The 18741-nt window shown below is 49.9% G+C and overlaps 1 protein-coding gene across 2 annotated transcripts in view; it reads right to left on the bottom strand.

The window, feature by feature from the left end:
- The window catches only part of TWSG1 (twisted gastrulation BMP signaling modulator 1), a 129015-nt gene that overhangs the window by 108428 nt on the left and 1846 nt on the right, over positions 1 to 18741 (bottom strand). The window lies entirely within an intron of this gene.

Raw genomic sequence — 18741 nt, 5'->3', positions numbered from 1 at the left:
GAGTGCAGAGTGCAGAGTAGTGAGTGCAGAGTGCAGAGTAGTGAGTGCAGAGTAGTGAGTGCAGAGTAGTGAGTGCAGAGTAGTGAGTGCAGAGTAGTGAGTGCAGAGTAGTGAGTGCAGAGTAGTGAGTGCAGAGTAGTGAGTGCAGAGTGCAGAGTAGTGAGTGCAGAGTGCAGAGTAGTGAGTGCAGAGTGCAGAGTAGTGAGTGCAGAGTGCAGAGTAGTGAGTGCAGAGTGCAGAGTAGTGAGTGCAGAGTGCAGAGTAGTGAGTGCAGAGTGCAGAGAAGTGAGTGCAGAGTGCAGAGTAGTGGGTGCAGAGTACAGAGTAGTGGGTGCAGAGTACAGAGTAGTGGGTGCAGAGTGCAGAGTAGTGAGTGCAGAGTGCAGAGTAGTGAGTGCAGAGTGCAGAGTAGTGAGTGCAGAGTAGTGAATGCAGAGTGCAGAGTAGTGAGTGCAGAGTGCAGAGTAGTGAGTGCAGAGTGCAGAGTAGTGAGTGCAGAGTGCAGAGTAGTGAGTGCAGAGTGCAGAGTAGTGAGTGCAGAGTGCAGAGTAGTGAGTGCAGAGTGCAGAGTAGTGAGTGCAGAGTGCAGAGTGCAGAGTAGTGAGTGCAGAGTAGTGAGTGCAGAGTAGTGAGTGCAGAGTGCAGAGTGCAGAGTAGTGAGTGCAGAGTAGTGAGTGCAGAGTAGTGAGTGCAGAGTAGTGAGTGCAGAGTGCAGAGTAGTGAGTGCAGAGTGCAGAGTGCAGAGTAGTGAGTGCAGAGTGCAGAGTAGTGAGTGCAGAGTAGTGAGTGCAGAGTGCAGAGTAGTGAGTGCAGAGTAGTGAGTGCAGAGTAGTGAGTGCAGAGTGCAGAGTAGTGAGTGCAGAGTGCAGAGTAGTGAGTGCAGAGTGCAGAGTAGTGAGTGCAGAGTGCAGAGTAGTGAGTGCAGAGTGCAGAGTAGTGAGTGCAGAGTGCAGAGTAGTGAGTGCAGAGTGCAGAGTGCAGAGTAGTGAGTGCAGAGTAGTGAGTGCAGAGTGCAGAGTAGTGAGTGCAGAGTGCAGAGTAGTGAGTGCAGAGTAGTGAGTGCAGAGTGCAGAGTAGTGAGTGCAGAGTAGTGAGTGCAGAGTAGTGAGTGCAGAGTAGTGAGTGCAGAGTAGTGAGTGCAGAGTAGTGAGTGCAGAGTGCAGAGTAGTGAGTGCAGAGTGCAGAGTAGTGAGTGCAGAGTGCAGAGTAGTGAGTGCAGAGTGCAGAGTAGTGAGTGCAGAGTGCAGAGTAGTGAGTGCAGAGTGCAGAGTAGTGAGTGCAGAGTAGTGAGTGCAGAGTGCAGAGTAGTGAGTGCAGAGTGCAGAGTAGTGAGTGCAGAGTAGTGAGTGCAGAGTGCAGAGTAGTGAGTGCAGAGTGCAGAGTAGTGAGTGCAGAGTAGTGAGTGCAGAGTGCAGAGTAGTGAGTGCAGAGTGCAGAGTAGTGAGTGCAGAGTAGTGAGTGCAGAGTAGTGAGTGCAGAGTAGTGAGTGCAGAGTAGTGAGTGCAGAGTAGTGAGTGCAGAGTAGTGAGTGCAGAGTAGTGAGTGCAGAGTAGTGAGTGCAGAGTGCAGAGTAGTGAGTGCAGAGTAGTGAGTGCAGAGTGCAGAGTAGTGAGTGCAGAGTAGTGAGTGCAGAGTGCAGAGTAGTGAGTGCAGAGTAGTGAGTGCAGAGTGCAGAGTAGTGAGTGCAGAGTGCAGAGTAGTGAGTGCAGAGTAGTGAGTAGTGAGTGCAGAGTAGTGAGTGCAGAGTGCAGAGTAGTGAGTGCAGAGTAGTGAGTGCAGAGTAGTGAGTGCAGAGTAGTGAGTGCAGAGTGCAGAGTAGTGAGTGCAGAGTGCAGAGTAGTGAGTGCAGAGTGCAGAGTAGTGAGTGCAGAGTGCAGAGTAGTGAGTGCAGAGTGCAGAGTAGTGAGTGCAGAGTGCAGAGTAGTGAGTGCAGAGTGCAGAGTAGTGAGTGCAGAGTGCAGAGTAGTGAGTAGTGAGTGCAGAGTAGTGAGTGCAGAGTGCAGAGTAGTGAGTGCAGAGTAGTGAGTGCAGAGTAGTGAGTGCAGAGTAGTGAGTGCAGAGTGCAGAGTAGTGAGTGCAGAGTGCAGAGTAGTGAGTGCAGAGTGCAGAGTAGTGAGTGCAGAGTGCAGAGTAGTGAGTGCAGAGTGCAGAGTAGTGAGTGCAGAGTGCAGAGTAGTGAGTGCAGAGTGCAGAGTAGTGAGTGCAGAGTGCAGAGTAGTGAGTGCAGAGTGCAGAGTAGTGAGTGCAGAGTGCAGAGTAGTGAGTGCAGAGTAGTGAGTGCAGAGTAGTGAGTGCAGAGTGCAGAGTGCAGAGTAGTGAGTGCAGAGTAGTGAGTGCAGAGTAGTGAGTGCAGAGTAGTGAGTGCAGAGTGCAGAGTAGTGAGTGCAGAGTGCAGAGTGCAGAGTAGTGAGTGCAGAGTGCAGAGTAGTGAGTGCAGAGTAGTGAGTGCAGAGTAGTGAGTGCAGAGTAGTGAGTGCAGAGTAGTGAGTGCAGAGTGCAGAGTAGTGAGTGCAGAGTGCAGAGTAGTGAGTGCAGAGTGCAGAGTAGTGAGTGCAGAGTGCAGAGTAGTGAGTGCAGAGTGCAGAGTAGTGAGTGCAGAGTGCAGAGTGCAGAGTAGTGAGTGCAGAGTAGTGAGTGCAGAGTGCAGAGTAGTGAGTGCAGAGTGCAGAGTAGTGAGTGCAGAGTAGTGAGTGCAGAGTAGTGAGTGCAGAGTAGTGAGTGCAGAGTAGTGAGTGCAGAGTGCAGAGTGCAGAGTAGTGAGTGCAGAGTGCAGAGTAGTGAGTGCAGAGTGCAGAGTGCAGAGTAGTGAGTGCAGAGTGCAGAGTAGTGAGTGCAGAGTGCAGAGTAGTGAGTGCAGAGTAGTGAGTGCAGAGTGCAGAGTAGTGAGTGCAGAGTAGTGAGTGCAGAGTAGTGGGTGCAGAGTAGTGAGTGCAGAGTAGTGAGTGCAGAGTAGTGAGTGCAGAGTAGTGAGTGCAGAGTAGTGAGTGCAGAGTGCAGAGTAGTGAGTGCAGAGTAGTGAGTGCAGAGTAGTGAGTGCAGAGTGCAGAGTAGTGAGTGCAGAGTGGTGAGTGCAGAGTGCAGAGTAGTGAGTGCAGAGTGCAGAGTAGTGAGTGCAGAGTAGTGAGTGCAGAGTAGTGAGTGCAGAGTAGTGAGTGCAGAGTAGTGAGTGCAGAGTAGTGAATGCAGAGTAGTGAGTGCAGAGTAGTGAGTGCAGAGTAGTGAGTGCAGAGTGCAGAGTAGTGAGTGCAGAGTGCAGAGTAGTGAGTGCAGAGTGCAGAGTAGTGAGTGCAGAGTGCAGAGTAGTGAGTGCAGAGTGCAGAGTAGTGAGTGCAGAGTGCAGAGTAGTGAGTGCAGAGTGCAGAGTGCAGAGTAGTGAGTGCAGAGTAGTGAGTGCAGAGTAGTGAGTGCAGAGTGCAGAGTAGTGAGTGCGCAGAGCAGGGAGTGCGCAGAGCAGGGAGTGCGCAGAGCAGGGAGTGCGCAGAGCAGGGAGTGCGCAGAGCAGGGAGTGCGCAGAGCAGTGAGTGCGCAGAGCAGTGAGTGCGCAGAGCAGTGAGTGCGCAGAGCAGTGAGTGCGCAGAGCAGTGAGTGCGCAGAGCAGTGAGTGCGCAGAGCAGTGAGTGCTGTTATTTATGATTTAAGGGAAAAAAAAGAAATGTCATGAGCAATGCCAATAGCTCTACTTTTAATGATGCCGAGACCATTGCATTGTAAATGCTTGTTTTTCTAGCATACAACAAAATGTCAACATCTGTAAATGAACTGGGCTGATTATCAAATCAATACATTGGATGATGAAATTCCCACAAATTATTGTTTGTGTGCTGTATACTTTTATCAGTAAAACTATAAGTGAGTGCAAACGTAATGGTCATTTCTATTACAGATGTGGTGTCTGTAATGGCAGTACATTACCATACCATGCATAAGCCACGTTACCCCACTCTACTCCACTCTGCACCATCCCAAGCCACTGCACCCTACTCTGTACCATTCCACACTACTTAATTTCACTCCACACTGTCACCGTACTCTTCTCTGCACCACTCCACTCTATGCCTCTACACTACTCCACTCTATGCCAATGCACTCTACCCCACACTACTTCACTATGCAAACTGCACTTTTCGGCATTGCACTCTACACCACTCTGCGCCAATCCACTCTATACCACGCTACTTTGCAACACTGCACTCTATGTCACTGCACTCTAGTCTGTACCACTCAGCGGTATGCCAGTGCACACTATGCTAATCCCCTCTATGCCATTCTAATATACTCTACTCTGAAACAGTTTACTCTACAACACTGCATTCTCCGCCATTCCATTCCACTCTGCACCACTATATGCCACTGTGCTCTATGCCTATGTACTCTACACCACTTTACTCAAAACAAATGCACTCTATGCCAATATATTTTGTACTACTGCACTCTACTCTACCACATTGGACTCTGTCACTGCACTATGCACACTACTCTGAGTCACTACACTTTATTCTAAGCCACTTTACTCAGTGCCACTGCACTGCACGCCAATGCACTCCATGCTACACTACACCACTGCACTCAAAGACAGTATACTCTGCAACACTGTCCAGAGACGAGAGGGCTGTGCCGACAGACATCTAGAAAAACTATTTATGCATGACCGGTATGGGGTCACCCACTCATCCCAGAGATCTACAACACTGTGGTTTCATAGTGACGGTAGGCTAGTTGCAGTGCATATGTTTTACAATAGGGCACAATAAGTTTAAATAGGTATTGTAAACTGTTCTTGTGTCCTTTTTTAGGTCTCGCCTACGACGAACGCGCTGAAAGCGCGTTCTCGCAAGCGAGAACTATAGTCGTCGTCTCAGCAGTCTGAGACCGACGAAGGGATACAAGACCTGGCCGCCCGCAGCGTTTTTCCATAGGATAACGTTGTGCGCGTGGCCAGGTCTTGTCTCCACGGCATGGCACGGCAGACAGGATCGCGACGCGCGCCTCTCTGGAATGCAGGGGAGTCTGCAGAGAGGCGCGCGGCGCTGATAAAAGCTTCGCTGACGTGCTCTTTGTTTCTGGTCGCCCTAACCTTGAGCGGCCCCCTCCTTCCTGTTGCTGGAGAAGCTCGGTTTTGTTCTTGTTAGCAATGTCGGCCGCCTATTTTTTATTTTTAGCACGCTACGCGCGATTTCACTTTCACAATGGCGTGGCATGTTCATAGCATCTGTATGATTTTTTATTTTTTTAACAGCACGACAAACTTCATGTTTAACAATGCCAGCCATGCGCCTTGTTTATAGTGCTGACTAGGTTCGTCACTTTTGCGCCGAAGAAGCCTGCATTGAGCTCCGGCTGTGAATGGCCCAGTTTAACATACTGGCCAGGCTACAGGATGTCAGAAGTGTTGTCTGAGAAGTTTCTTTCACCAGAAGAGCTCTTTCCACTGTTGTCTCAGCCCCAGAGAGGATGGCAGGAGAGGGCACGGATATTTAATGTTAGTGACTTACTGACTTTGGCTGCCAGCTCGCTTCATGCCACCGCACCCACCCGCTACACAGTGGATTCCACAGCAGCAGGGAAGAGGCACAACCCTAATTCAAATGTCTCTGTGCTCTTAGCATTTTTCGTGGGCAGATGGAAAATCACAATGTATGTGTGACTGCGGGGTTGGGGACCTTCACCCATCTCATGCTACTAACTGCTTCTCGTTCCTGCATGTTTTGTACTCCTATAAGAATTCTATATTTCTGCTATTCAATGCACTTCTAATCGACAAAATAGCTGTGTGCCCATGTTATTTTTTATTGGTTACGTTTTTAAGCGCAGTAGTAACAAGCCACGACAGCCAGCAAGCCTGCCCAAATTCCTGGGGCCCAAGCCGCGCTGGTGACTGCAGTCTGCGGTCGTATTACTTATTGCTTCATTAGCATTTGCTGACTGACGCTAGATGTTGTCTGCTGCTACGTTAATACCACTTGGTATATATGATATAGGCAAACATTACTTTGGGGACTGCTGTGTGTTAAACCACATTTCATCTGTTAGCATAATTTCTGAGGCCAGTTGAGTGTTCAATGGTTGCGAGTTTATTAGAACAAACAGTGCGAGCGACTGCTTGCATGCAGTTATTAATTTTAATTATATTCATTAAAAAGGTATGCTGCTCGTGCTACCCTCACCAAACACAGGCTAGTGAATAATCATACCGGATAAGGGACAGGGGTCACCCTGCATATGTGCTAGCTTGCATCAACACCTGATCAGGATTAGGCTGCAATTTTCAAATAAGGGATGATCCCCCAAATTTAGTAGGTCATCCTCCCTCCCTCCCTCCAAATGAACAATGAAGCAGCTAATAATGCCTCCACGTTCTTGCTGTGAAAGAAGAAAGACCCCCCTACTTCTCGTTTTCTTTATGACCCTCCCTCTTCAGAGCACGTGAATGACCCTGCCTTCACTGTCCCAATTATGGTGAGGTTTTTCTGGTGCTGGCAACATGGAGTTGCTTACGAGAACCATCCTTTCCAATGCAATCGGTCTCACATTTGTGAGAGTTTGAGCTTTTGGCATTGTGCATGACAATGCCTTTTGATTTATCTGTTTTAAAAACCAATAGAAATAAAAAAGGCATTGTCATTTACAATGCCAAAAGCTCAAACTCTCACAAATGCGAGACCTATTGCATTGCAAACGCTTGTGTTTATTGTGGACATGCATGTGTGAAAAAATGAAAGGTTGACGCTATATTTTCACGGTTCCCCGAGGGGACTAGAGTGTTGTGCTCTGGGGTGCTAACTTACCTGTTACTCTGGAAAGGTTAGAAGGGCAGGAAAAGCACTATGCACTAGTCTGTATTGGGGCTCATAGGTACTGATGTGGCATGGTGACCCAGTCCCTACATACCAACGTTCTGTGGTCCCAGGAATAGTTCGCTTTACAAACAGAATCCCTGCAACACACTCTCTGCCACGCTACTTTATGCCACTCTACGCCACTGAACTCTGCACCACTGCACTCTAAGCCAATCCACTCTTAAGTGACTCTAATCTACTCTGCACCACTGCACACTGACAATCTACTCTATACAACTGCACTCTACGCCACTTCACTCTACCTTGAAACAATCTACTCTATGCCACTGCAGTCTACGCCGCTCTACACCACTGCACTCAAAACCTATAGACTCTACACCTCTGCACTCTATGCTAATCTACTCTGCACCGTATGCCACTATCTACTCTACACCACTGCACTTTATGCCGCTCCACTCTACTCTTCACCACTGTACTGTATGCTGCTCTACTAAACACAACTGCACTCTACAACAGTATACTCTACTGCCACTCTACTTTATGCCACTGAACCCTGAATCGCTCCACTCTATGCCAATCCACTCAAAGCCACTCTTATCTACTCTGCACCACTGCACTCTATGAAACTTTACGCCATACTACTGCACTCTACTCAAACAATCTACTGTATGCCACTGCAGTCTACGCCACTCTATTCTACTCTACACCACTGCACACTATGCTAATCTACTCTGCACCCATGCACGCTACGCCACTACTCTTTTCTATACCATTTCACTCTACATCACCTTACTCTGCTCCACTGTACGCCATTGCACTCTACACCAATGGACTCTATGTCACTCTACTCTACTGCACTACATTCTCTGCAACTGAACTCTGCGCCACTGCACTCTACTCTGCACCACTCTATGCCAGTGCACTCTACTATGCACCACTGCACTCTTTGCCACTGCACTCTACACCACTCCAGGCCACTCAACTCTGCACCACCGCACTCTACTATGAAACAATCTACTCTACGCCACTGCACTCTATGCCACTCTACTTCCCTTTGCGCAACTGCACTCTCTGCTGCGCCACTCTACGCTACTCTACTGTAAACCACTGCACTCTACGTCATTTCAGTCTACTCAAACCCAATGCACCCTATGCCAACTACTTTGCACCACTGCCATTTATGCCACTATACTCTACAACATTCTACTCAATGCCAGTCCACTCTACGTCACTGCACGCTACATCATACTACTCCACTGTGCCCAAGTGACTGCACTCTACGCCACTATCCTACTATGCACCACTCTACATCACTCCTCTGCACTACTCGATGTTACTGCACTCTACTCTAGGCCAATGCACTCTACTCTATGCCAATGCACTCTACTCTATGCCAATGCACTCTACTCTATGCCAATGCACTCTACTCTATGCCAATGCTCTCTTCTCTATGCCAATGCTCTCTACTCTATGCCAATGCTCTCTACTCTATGCCAATGCACTCTACACCACTTTGCATCACTCCACTCTATGCTACTTTACTCTGTCACTCTACTCTGCAACACTGCTCTCTACTCCACTCCATTTTGCACCTCTGCATTTTACGCCACTGTACTCTGCACCAATCCACTCTAAGCCACTTTACCCCACTCTATTATGCACCGCTGAACTCTTCACCACTCCAGTCTAGGTCACTCTACTCTGCACCACTCTATTATACTTCACTCTGCCCTGCACCTCACCTCTCCACTCTAATTCACTGTACGCTGAAACCATCTACTCTACTGCACTCTATACCATTATGCTCTATGCCACTCTACTCCACGCCACTCTACACCACTGCAATCCGCACTGCGCCACTCTAAATCACTCTACTCTATGCCACTGCGCTCTACCCTGCACCACTATGCTCTGCCCTGCCCCACTCCACTTTGCCACTGCACTCTACGCCTCTGCTGTCTACGCTATGTCACTATTCGCTAAACCACAGCAATATACGCCGATGCACTCTACACCACTTTACTCAAAACTAATGCACCCTACGCCACTGCACCTACGCCAATTACTTTGCACCATTGCACTTTATGCCACTATACTCTACAACATTCTACTCTGTGCCACTGCACTCTACGCCACTCCACGCTACGTCACTCTACAGCATAGCACTAAGTCACTGCACTCTACATCACTGCAGTCAACGCCATTCTATTCTACTCTGCCCCACTCTACGGTCCTGCACTCTGACACTCTACATGACTGCACTGTACGCCACTGCGCTCTATCTGCGCCACTCCACTCTACCATGCACCACTCTACTCTATACCACGCCTCTCTACGCCACTCCAGTTTACTATGCACCGCTCTACTCTATTCCATTGCACTCTGCGCCAATGCACTCTACACCACTTTACTCAAAGTCATCATATTCTACACCAATCTACTCTGCACCACTGTGCATTACGCCACTTTACTCTAGGTCACTCTACTCCATGACATTCCACTCTATGATGCTCTGCTCCATTAAACTCTGATCCACTGACACTCTACTCCACTCTACAGCACTCTACCCCACTCTATGCCATTCTACAACACTATTCCACTCTACGTCGCACTACGCAACTCCCTCTATGCCACTCCATGCCGCTTTACTCGACTCTATTCTATGACACACTACTCCACTCCCTTCTATGCCACTCCACTCTGCTCAACACCACTCCACAATACTCCACTTAACTGACACTGTACTCCACTTCACTTCACACCACTCAACTTTACGCCCTTCCACTCTATGACATTCTACTTAGTCAATGGCACACCATAACATTGTACGCTACTCCATGACTCTCCTCTCCATGCTGCTCTATGACACATATGACACACCACACTACTCTACTTTATGACACTCCACTCCACTCCACTCCACTAACTTCTAGCCATGCTGAACAGCAGCCACTCTGGTGTACAACATTGCTAAAATGTATTGGCAAAGCCAATAGCTAGTGCATTGGCAAGACCCATTGGCTTTGCCAGTGTTTGTTTATGGCACAGATTACAGCTGATAGCCAAGCACAGATAAAGCACACGTCATTGTACCCCAGTAGTGTGTTCCTGCTTGGAGACAGCCCCATTGCTACTGGCTGTGAGAAACATCCCTTTAAACAAAGGCTGTGTCCAGAGAGCATTCTAAGGAGGGCACCCCAAAAAGGTTCTGAGGTTTAAGACCGTAGATCCACATCGCGTCTTGAAAGTGTGTATAGGGATGGTATCCAGTTTGTTCCAATCCCTTGTCCTTCTTGACCAAATAAGCGAGCGCTCACACAGAACTGGAAGAGCTGCCATGTAAACAGGCTGGTGGCTGCCTCACAGCCCGTCTCCCAGAGGTGAGGAGACATCCCTTGAAATCTGCACCTTCTACTTGATGAGCTGAGGGTCTCCCTAGTGCCTAGATGCTTGCTTGTTGAGAGTGGAAGGAGTGTGCCTGGCTCTGCATGAGACACTTGGAAGGACGAGAAGACTGCACACCATGTTCCTGGTATGTGGAGCACCCGGAGAAAGAAGACAATATCAGAAAGCAAAGTCAGGGGCGGCCTGTATCGTGAGTGGATCTCCCAGTCTCAGTGCAGTCCCTTCATGAGGTCGGCCCCAAATATTGCAGTAAACCAAGTGCTATCATGTCCACTTTGAGCCACTAAAGCTGTGATCGAGGGCTGCTGGCACCGAAAAAAACAAGAAGACGTGTTGCCACAGTATCAACTTAATCGTCCTGAGATGGCGCCACTATGAACCTGAGAGGCTACAACTCTGCATTGCCTTTGTGAACCTGATTGGCTTGGGTGGCGGGACCTGCAGGCCACCGCCATACGTCTGATTGGGCAAGGAGGCCACAGCTGCTGGGGAAGCTGTGCCTTTACACCTGAAGCTCCCATACAGAGTTCATCCAGCAACGTCGATACCAGAGAAAGGCTACTAAGAAGACAGAAGGCGCACAAAGGCATTACAAGTCTTCACCCGCGGCTGAACCAAAAGGACTGAGATGGGCTCACAGGAGGTCGAGAGTGTGAGACTTTCTGCCCAATATATGCCTGGGGTGGGAAGGAGCGACTGAGCTGCGCTTCTAAGCGCCATAGGGATAGCAATGATATAATGTGCCCCTACGCTTAGTTCATTCCTCTGCCATAAGATACAGGGGACTGTAGATCTTGGGTTACCTGGGTGGGGAGAAGATGATGGGGCAGGAGGGTGTAGTACCTTGTAGATTTTGTTAAGAACCAATTAGAGAAAAAGTGTGGTAGAGATTTAACTGTGAAGGCCTCTAGGGAGGGTACCATGATAGGAAACCATAGAAGGGAGTGCTCTGGTGTCAGGTTGGTAACCACTGAGCAAAGATTTTCCCTAGACACACCCAGTTGTGTACCCCAAATTTGCTTTCCAGTGTTTCCCCAAGAAATGTTCACTTATCCACCAGTTTCAAGCGTATCACTGTCATCAACTCCAGGAGTCATTACCTTGGTTGGGTTAAGGCCTAAAGAGCCACCTGATAAGACTGTAGACCAGTGTCTGGTGCGGGTTCTAACCCCTGGACAGTGAAGCAGGATCCCACCCTTTTCTCTACACCCTGACAACCAGTACTGGTACCCCAGTCAGTGGTGACCTGCAGGACATCACTCACTTACACCAGACACAAGAAACTGAATGACCAAGTTCTAGAGGTCGTGCTCCAAAAAGTGTGCCCCATTCCTAGTTGAGATAGGCTCTGACATGGGAAGAACTAGTGAATCTGCATTCTAGTGGCTCTGACCCTGCCTAATGCCAAAGTGTCAATCTCTTGGGTCAAAGAGGAACTCAACAGCTCTAAAAGGAGGTTCCCAAATTTTATCACGCGCCCAACCCCCCTCTTCAGGGAGATTTTCAGTTTCTTCTGTCTCCCACACACACACAGGAGGAGCAGGGAAGGGACAAGTAATGCACAGGGACATCATGGGCAGCCTCTGTCAGATACAGAAGCCAAATCTAAACCTCTCTGATGGTTTCCACCACGATCATAATCTCGCTCAACAACCACACCCCTCCAGGTCACTCCACCTACCGCACGGCCCCCGTGTGTCCTAGGTCTCCACTGCTGCTCCTGTTCCCTGCCGCCGCTGCCTGCAGGGACTCCGCCCTCAGGCCTTCCCCCTAGCCGCCACCTCCGCCGTTCACACCGTTTCTGCTTTTCCCGAACTCCGCCGCTGCTCCCCTGCGGCCCCGCCCCCTTCCTCGTCCCTGATCCCCATTCGCCGCCCCGCTCCCGCCTCCCAGCTGCTCCTCCCTCCCAGTTTACCACATATAGCTGGGACCGCACGGCAGTGAGCTGTGACCCCTCCAGGTCGCGCCACCTACCACACGGCCCCCGTGTGTCCTAGGTCTCCACTGCTGCTCCCGTTCCCTGCCGCCGCTGCCTGCAGGGACTCCGCCCTCAGGCCTTCCCCCTAGCCGCCACCTCCCCCGTTTCTGCTTTTCCCGAACCCCGCCGCTGCTCCCCTGCGGCCTCGCTCCCTTCCTCGTCCCCGATCCCCATTCGCCGCCCCGCTCCCAGCTGCTCCTCCCTCCTCCCGCCCCCCCCACTCTCGATTTATGGCAGAGTCCGCGGGCGCGCCGATTGTGCGCCGAAGGTGCGCCAATGGCAAGCCCGTCTGCGCCCGTCCACGCCTGGACCGCGCCCAGTGCCAGGACCCCTGGCCCCCGCCGCTACGAGACCACCCGACAGACCTACAACGCCGCCGCCCTCAACGCACTCAATGTTGGCCGGAACCCCGCCTGCTGCCTGGCCACCCCGAAACGCATCCACGGACCCTTCACCTGCAAGTTCACCTGCCTCCGAACCTGCACCGCACCCGCCAAGCCAAGCACCAGCAAGACCCACCTCAAGTGCATCCTGCTCAACACCCGCTCCATCCACAGACACGCCATCGAACTTTGGAACCTGCTTGACACAACTTCACCAGACGTCGCCTTCCTCACAGAAACCTGGATGAACTCCTCCTCTGCACCCGACATCGCCATCGCCATCCCAGACGGATACAAGATCACCCGGAGGGACCGCGTCAACCAGACTGGAGGAGGCATCGCACACAAGAACACCATCCGCATCACGACCGACTCCAACGACACCTTCTCCGCCGCCGTGCACCTCCACTTCCAGATACACATCGACCCCAAGACAACCCTCTGAGGCACACTCGTCTACAGACCCCCGGGACCACGCACACAATTCAGCGAAGACATCACAGACTTCATCAGCCCGCACGCCCTCCCCTCCACTGACTACATCCTCCTAGGGGACCTCAACTTCCACCTGGAGAACAACAAGGACCGCAACACCGCCGCCCTGCTGGACAACCTCGCCAACCTCGGACTCAAGCAACTGGTCAACACCCCCACCCACTACGCCGGCCACACGCTTGATCCCGTCTTCTCATCCAGCGAGCACATCACCTTCAGCCACTCGACCGGACTTCACTGGACTGACCACAGCTGTGTCCACTTCAGCTTCAGAAGAACTACGACCCACCACCACCCGCAACAGGTTCCTCGCTGGAGCAAGATCACCGCCGAGCAGCTCACCACCTCCCTCAGCCAGAACCCACCCGCCAGCACAACGGACCCCAACGAAGCAGCCCGCAACTTCACGCAGTGGCTGACCGCCTGCGCCGACGACCTCGTGCCACTGAAGAACCCTCCCAGCAGACCCAGAAGCAAGAAAGCCTCCTGGTTCACCGACGAACTCAAGGACTCCAAGAAGAACTGCCGCACCCTCGAGAAAGCCTGGCTCCTCGACCAGACCACAGACAACATGACTGCCCTCAAGAACGCCACCCGCAATCACCATCAGCTTATCCGCACCACCAAGAAGAAATCACTGAAAGAACGACTGGACAACAACGCCCACGACAGCAAGGAACTCTTCAGCATCGTCAAGGAGTTCTCCAACCCCAGCACCGGCAACAACGACATTACTCCTTCACAAGATCTCTGCGACTCTCTCGCCTCGTTCTTCCACCGCAAGATCACCGACATCCACAACAGTTTCGACGCACCATCCACGCACCCAACCGTCGAACCAACGCCCCCCACCGCCACCCTCCGCACCTGGACCACGGTGACCACCGAAGACACAGCCCGCACGATGAACACCATCCACTCCGGATCTCCAACCAACCCCTGCCCCCACCACGTCTTCAACAAAGCCGACTCCACCATCGCACCCCAACTCCGGAACATCATCAACACCTCCTTCAACACCGCCACCTTCCCGGAGAGCTGGAAGCATGCCGAGCTCAGCGCCCTACTGAAGAAACCAACAGCGGATCCCACCGACCTCAAGAACTTCCGCCCCATCTCGCTCCTCCCTTTTCCTGCCAAAGTCATCGAGAAGACCGTCAACAGACAGCTTGCCGCCTTCCTCGAGACGAACGGATCCCTCGACCCCTCGCAGTCCGGCTTCATAGCCAACCACAGCACCGAGACCTCCCTCATCGCAGCCACCGACGACATCCGAGCCCTGCTCGACAACGGGGAAACAGCGGCCCTCATCCTCCTGGACCTCTCCGCAGCGTTCGACACTGTCTGCCACCGCACCCTAGTTCAACGCCTCAGCAACATCGGTATCCAAGAGAAGACACTGGAGTGGATCATCTCGTTCCTCGCCGGAAGAACCCAGAGAGTCCGCCTCCCCCCGTTTCGATCCGAGGCCACCGAAGTCATCTGCGGCGTACCGCAAGGATCATCACTCAGCCCCACCCTCTTCAACGTCTACATGAGACCTCTTGCAGCCATCGCACGCCAACACAACCTCAACATCATCTCCTACGCCGACGACACCCAGCTGATCCTCTCCCTCACCAGAGACCCTGACACCGCCAGAACTAGCCTACACGAAATGATGAAAGATGTCGCCGAGTGGATGAAGAGCAGCCGCCTGAAACTGAACTCAGACAAGACGGAAGTCCTCATCCTGGGACCATCGCCCTCCGCCTGGGACGACTCCTGGTGGCCCCCTGCCCTGGGCACCACTCCCAAGCCAACAGACCACGCACTCAACCTGGGCTTCTTCCTGGACTCCTCCCTCTCGATGACCAGACAAGTCAACGCCGTCTCCTCATCATGCTTCAACACCCTACGCATGCTCCGCAAGATCTTCCGATGGATCCCGACCGAAACCAGGAAGACGGTCACCCAGGCACTCGTCACCAGCCGACTGGACTACGGAAACACCCTCTACGCCGGAACCAGAGCCAAGCTACAGAAAAGACTCCAACGCATCCAGAACGCCTCCGCCCGACTCATCCTGGACATCCCCCGACGCAGCCACATCTCCGGCCACCTGAGGGACCTGCACTGGCTCCCCGTCAGCAAGAGGATCACGTTCAGGCTCTTCACCCACACACACAAATCTCTCCATGACCTGGGCCCCAAGTACCTCAACGACCGCCTGACCTTCTACACGCCCACCCACCAGCTACGTTCTACAAGCCACGCCCTCGCCGCCGTACCACGCATCCGAAGAGCCACCGCCGGAGGCAGATCCTTCTCCTACCTGGCGGCCAAGACATGGAACTCCCTCCCCATCCACCTTCGGCTGACCCAGGACCATCTCGCCTTCAGGAGACAACTCAAGACCTGGCTGTTCGAGCAATAGCAGGCCCCCTCCCCCAAGCGCCTTGAGACCCTTCCGGGTGAGTAGTGCGCTATACAAATGTTATGATTGATTAATTGATTGACACCCCTGGAGGAACACCAGTCATGCTTGCAGACACTGGTACTCACTTTGGACTGGCTTCAGGGACACGTAAATACCTCATCCTTTCCTTCTGACAGGACATACAGTGTGCTTCCCCATAAGGAAATAATTGAGATTGTATTGCTTGATTAATTTAAATGATTGCTTTTATTCATTTATTTATTTTCATTCTTAAAAATAAGATTTGTCGAATTTTTACATTTTCTCTTTTGGCTCCTATTCTAAACCGTGGCTATTCATGAAATAAAAGTGAAGTTATACAGGGCAAGTGTTGGGAAGTATGACTTTATTCCGCGTCTTCATGGGTCCTCGATTACCTGAAAGTGCAGGGCACAAGCTCCTTTGCCTTATGGCAGACACAAAAGGGATTTGTTAGCCGCCTTGCTCATTTCTGACAGGGTCAACTTCATAAACTTGAAAAATCAGGGTCGGAGGTGCCCTGTAAGCCAGCTTCTACTGCTGAATTACAAGTTTGAATGTTTAGGCCTTTGAATATAAGTTACAGCCAAAAAAGTGCTTCCTAATGGTAGCTTGCCCAGAAGCCTGTAATACAGCACATCTACTGCAATCACTCTGCACACTTCACATATCTATCAGAGAACACAGCACTAGAAATAACAGTCTTCAAAACACTGAAAATTATATAGCTGCAAACCAGCTACTATTACATGCATCGAGCAGAGGCCAAGGGGGTGTTTATCTCCCTGCATAACCACTCATGCTTTGGCCAAATGTTTGGTCAAAAACTGCACCATCATTATTTGTCTGTGCCTTCTAGAGAAAACATGGCCGAGATAGCTCTAAAATGTGAAGAACTGTAATGTCAATCATGACAGAACTCTGGATGGTCTGTCAATGGCACAAGCGCTTTGTAGGCAGACTCACTCCATTGAAAGTTAGTCTCCTGTGTTGATCTGGCTAACCGCTGCTAACAAACAAATGCCACTCCAATGTCCTAAACCACTCCAGAAACTCCAATTTACTGGCAAATACACCAAGAGAAGGTGGCGGCCCAGCTCAGGAATGCCCAACCAGCAGCAGTCCACAACTTAAAGAAGTACTGTGCTGTCCTCAAATAATTCAGGACCCAACTCTTCCCAGAACTACTTTCGCCCTCAGGCAGCTAAACACTGATTCAGCGAGTCACCATACCCAGTTGGTAATACAGCACATTCATTACACATACTAAATTCTATAAACAAAAAATAAAGGATATAAAAAATTAAAGCGAGATGGCTTTAAGTAGGTGGCTTCTAGGATAAATTATGTGTTTTAAATGTCTTTAGAAAATAGCTGAGTAAAACACGGATGCCAAGCGTCCATAATGATTGACAATTACAATGTGTATGTGAAAGGATCTACGCCCCAAGATAAAATATAATTGTGTTCTGTATCAGATGTCTGTATCAAACTCAGACATCCATATCAAACCCCAGGGTCGGATTGGCAGGGCGGGCAATTGGCCATTGTGCGAGTGGCCTGAGGCAAATGCCAGCTGGTCGCCAGTTTTTTTTTTAATTGTTTTTGTTTAGCTGCAAATAAACTCCCAACATTGCCTTGGTTGTTGGCACACAACCCGGAAGGCTGCTGCAGGCGAAGAGCAGATGCCAGACCTCAGTATTACTAAGTACAAACACTGGGTGCTCATTGTCATGTGCAGTAGGACAATAAACCAAACTGAGCCGGCACAGCATGCGGTGGGTCTCCACCCATCCTGAGTCACTGAGCGGGACAGTGAGGCCTCAGGGAGTGGCGATGCTGTTTTTGAGCCTCACAGCTAGCTCTAATGTAAGTGGCGATGAAGTGAAAGGGCGTTTGTGCGTGCAAAGAGACATTACAGATGGGGGGCATTTTAAGAGGCTCTATGTTTGTCTCCAGCAGCAGACAAATGAGGCGCCGGAGGTGTTTGCTGCCACTTTGTCACCTTCAAAACTGCGAGGGGCCCCCGTTTTCAACTGAGATAAAATATACATTATATATATATATATATATATATATATATATATATATATATATATATATATATATATATATATATATATATATATATATATAGCTACCAATCAAACGGAGCCAAAAAAAAAATTGGGTGACAACTCGATACAATTGTTTTTTACAACATTACTATAAAACACATTCATCCCGGGACAAAATGACAAAGGGAAGGGAGTAACAAAATCAAATGAGAGACAAAAAGAAAAGTGAGACATGCCAAGTGAAGAATAACAAAAAGAAGGGAAGAGAAAGGGGTTAAGAGAGAGGAAAATAACTCCCCCGATACTAATTAAGCAACATTTTATGAAAACGAATGATCCACAAGTGTGGGCCAGTTCTTCATTTGGTGCCTAGGCCTAATTATGATCCTGTCAAACCCTTCCTTTTCAGATAGCGTTCTCCAAATCATGCTGGCACTGAAGAAAAATATCCGAATATGATGCCCGAACTAGTTTTTCTAGAATGGTCACAATTGTATAACTGTTTTCATATTAAAATGTACGATAATCGGCCATAAACCCTCTGGAGTCCGTTTTCTTAGAATTGTGTGCAACGGATGAACTAATGTAAATGTCACTTCCTGTTTACAAAAACAAATACTATAATTTCAAGATTTATGAATTCCTGCACAACGGCTGCCATGTTCAGAGCCAAAAAGCAGAGGTAATAATTTTTCAAAAACTATTGAACGGTTACCTTTTTTTGACCACTGGTACATCAGTTCACCCTCGAATACTTTACAACTCATGTCTTAGAGAGTCATAGAAGAAAAGAAGGGCACGTTTAGACAAACTTAAAGTGAAGCCGGGCCCACCAAAGTGACGATCATTTTAATTGCCATTCATCTTTGACAGGAGAGAAGAATGTTATTTTTTTAAACGACTTCACGGGCAATGTTATTTTTCCATTTATGTTTGTTTATAACCGATGATTCACCCCTTCTCCGTATACTTGGTATCAGTAGGAAGAAGCTGTTGGCTATTCAATTTACCACTTTCTGGAAGAGGTGAAGTCTTTAATGAGACTAGGGAACTTGATTTTGAATGAGACAAACATAGTGAGAGAGACTTGGCCCTCTGAAATAAGACAACATTCTGCAGTGGAAAGCACCATTAAATTGCATATCAAATGTAATCATATTTACAGCCGAACTTGCTGTTTAAGGAGTTG

This window comes from Lissotriton helveticus, chromosome 4_1 (genome assembly GCF_964261635.1).
Source record: "Lissotriton helveticus chromosome 4_1, aLisHel1.1, whole genome shotgun sequence".
Taxonomy (NCBI): Eukaryota; Metazoa; Chordata; class Amphibia; order Caudata; family Salamandridae; genus Lissotriton; species Lissotriton helveticus.
The sequence above is the reverse complement of the archived record's forward strand: the minus strand, read 5'-3'. Positions and strand labels throughout refer to the sequence as shown.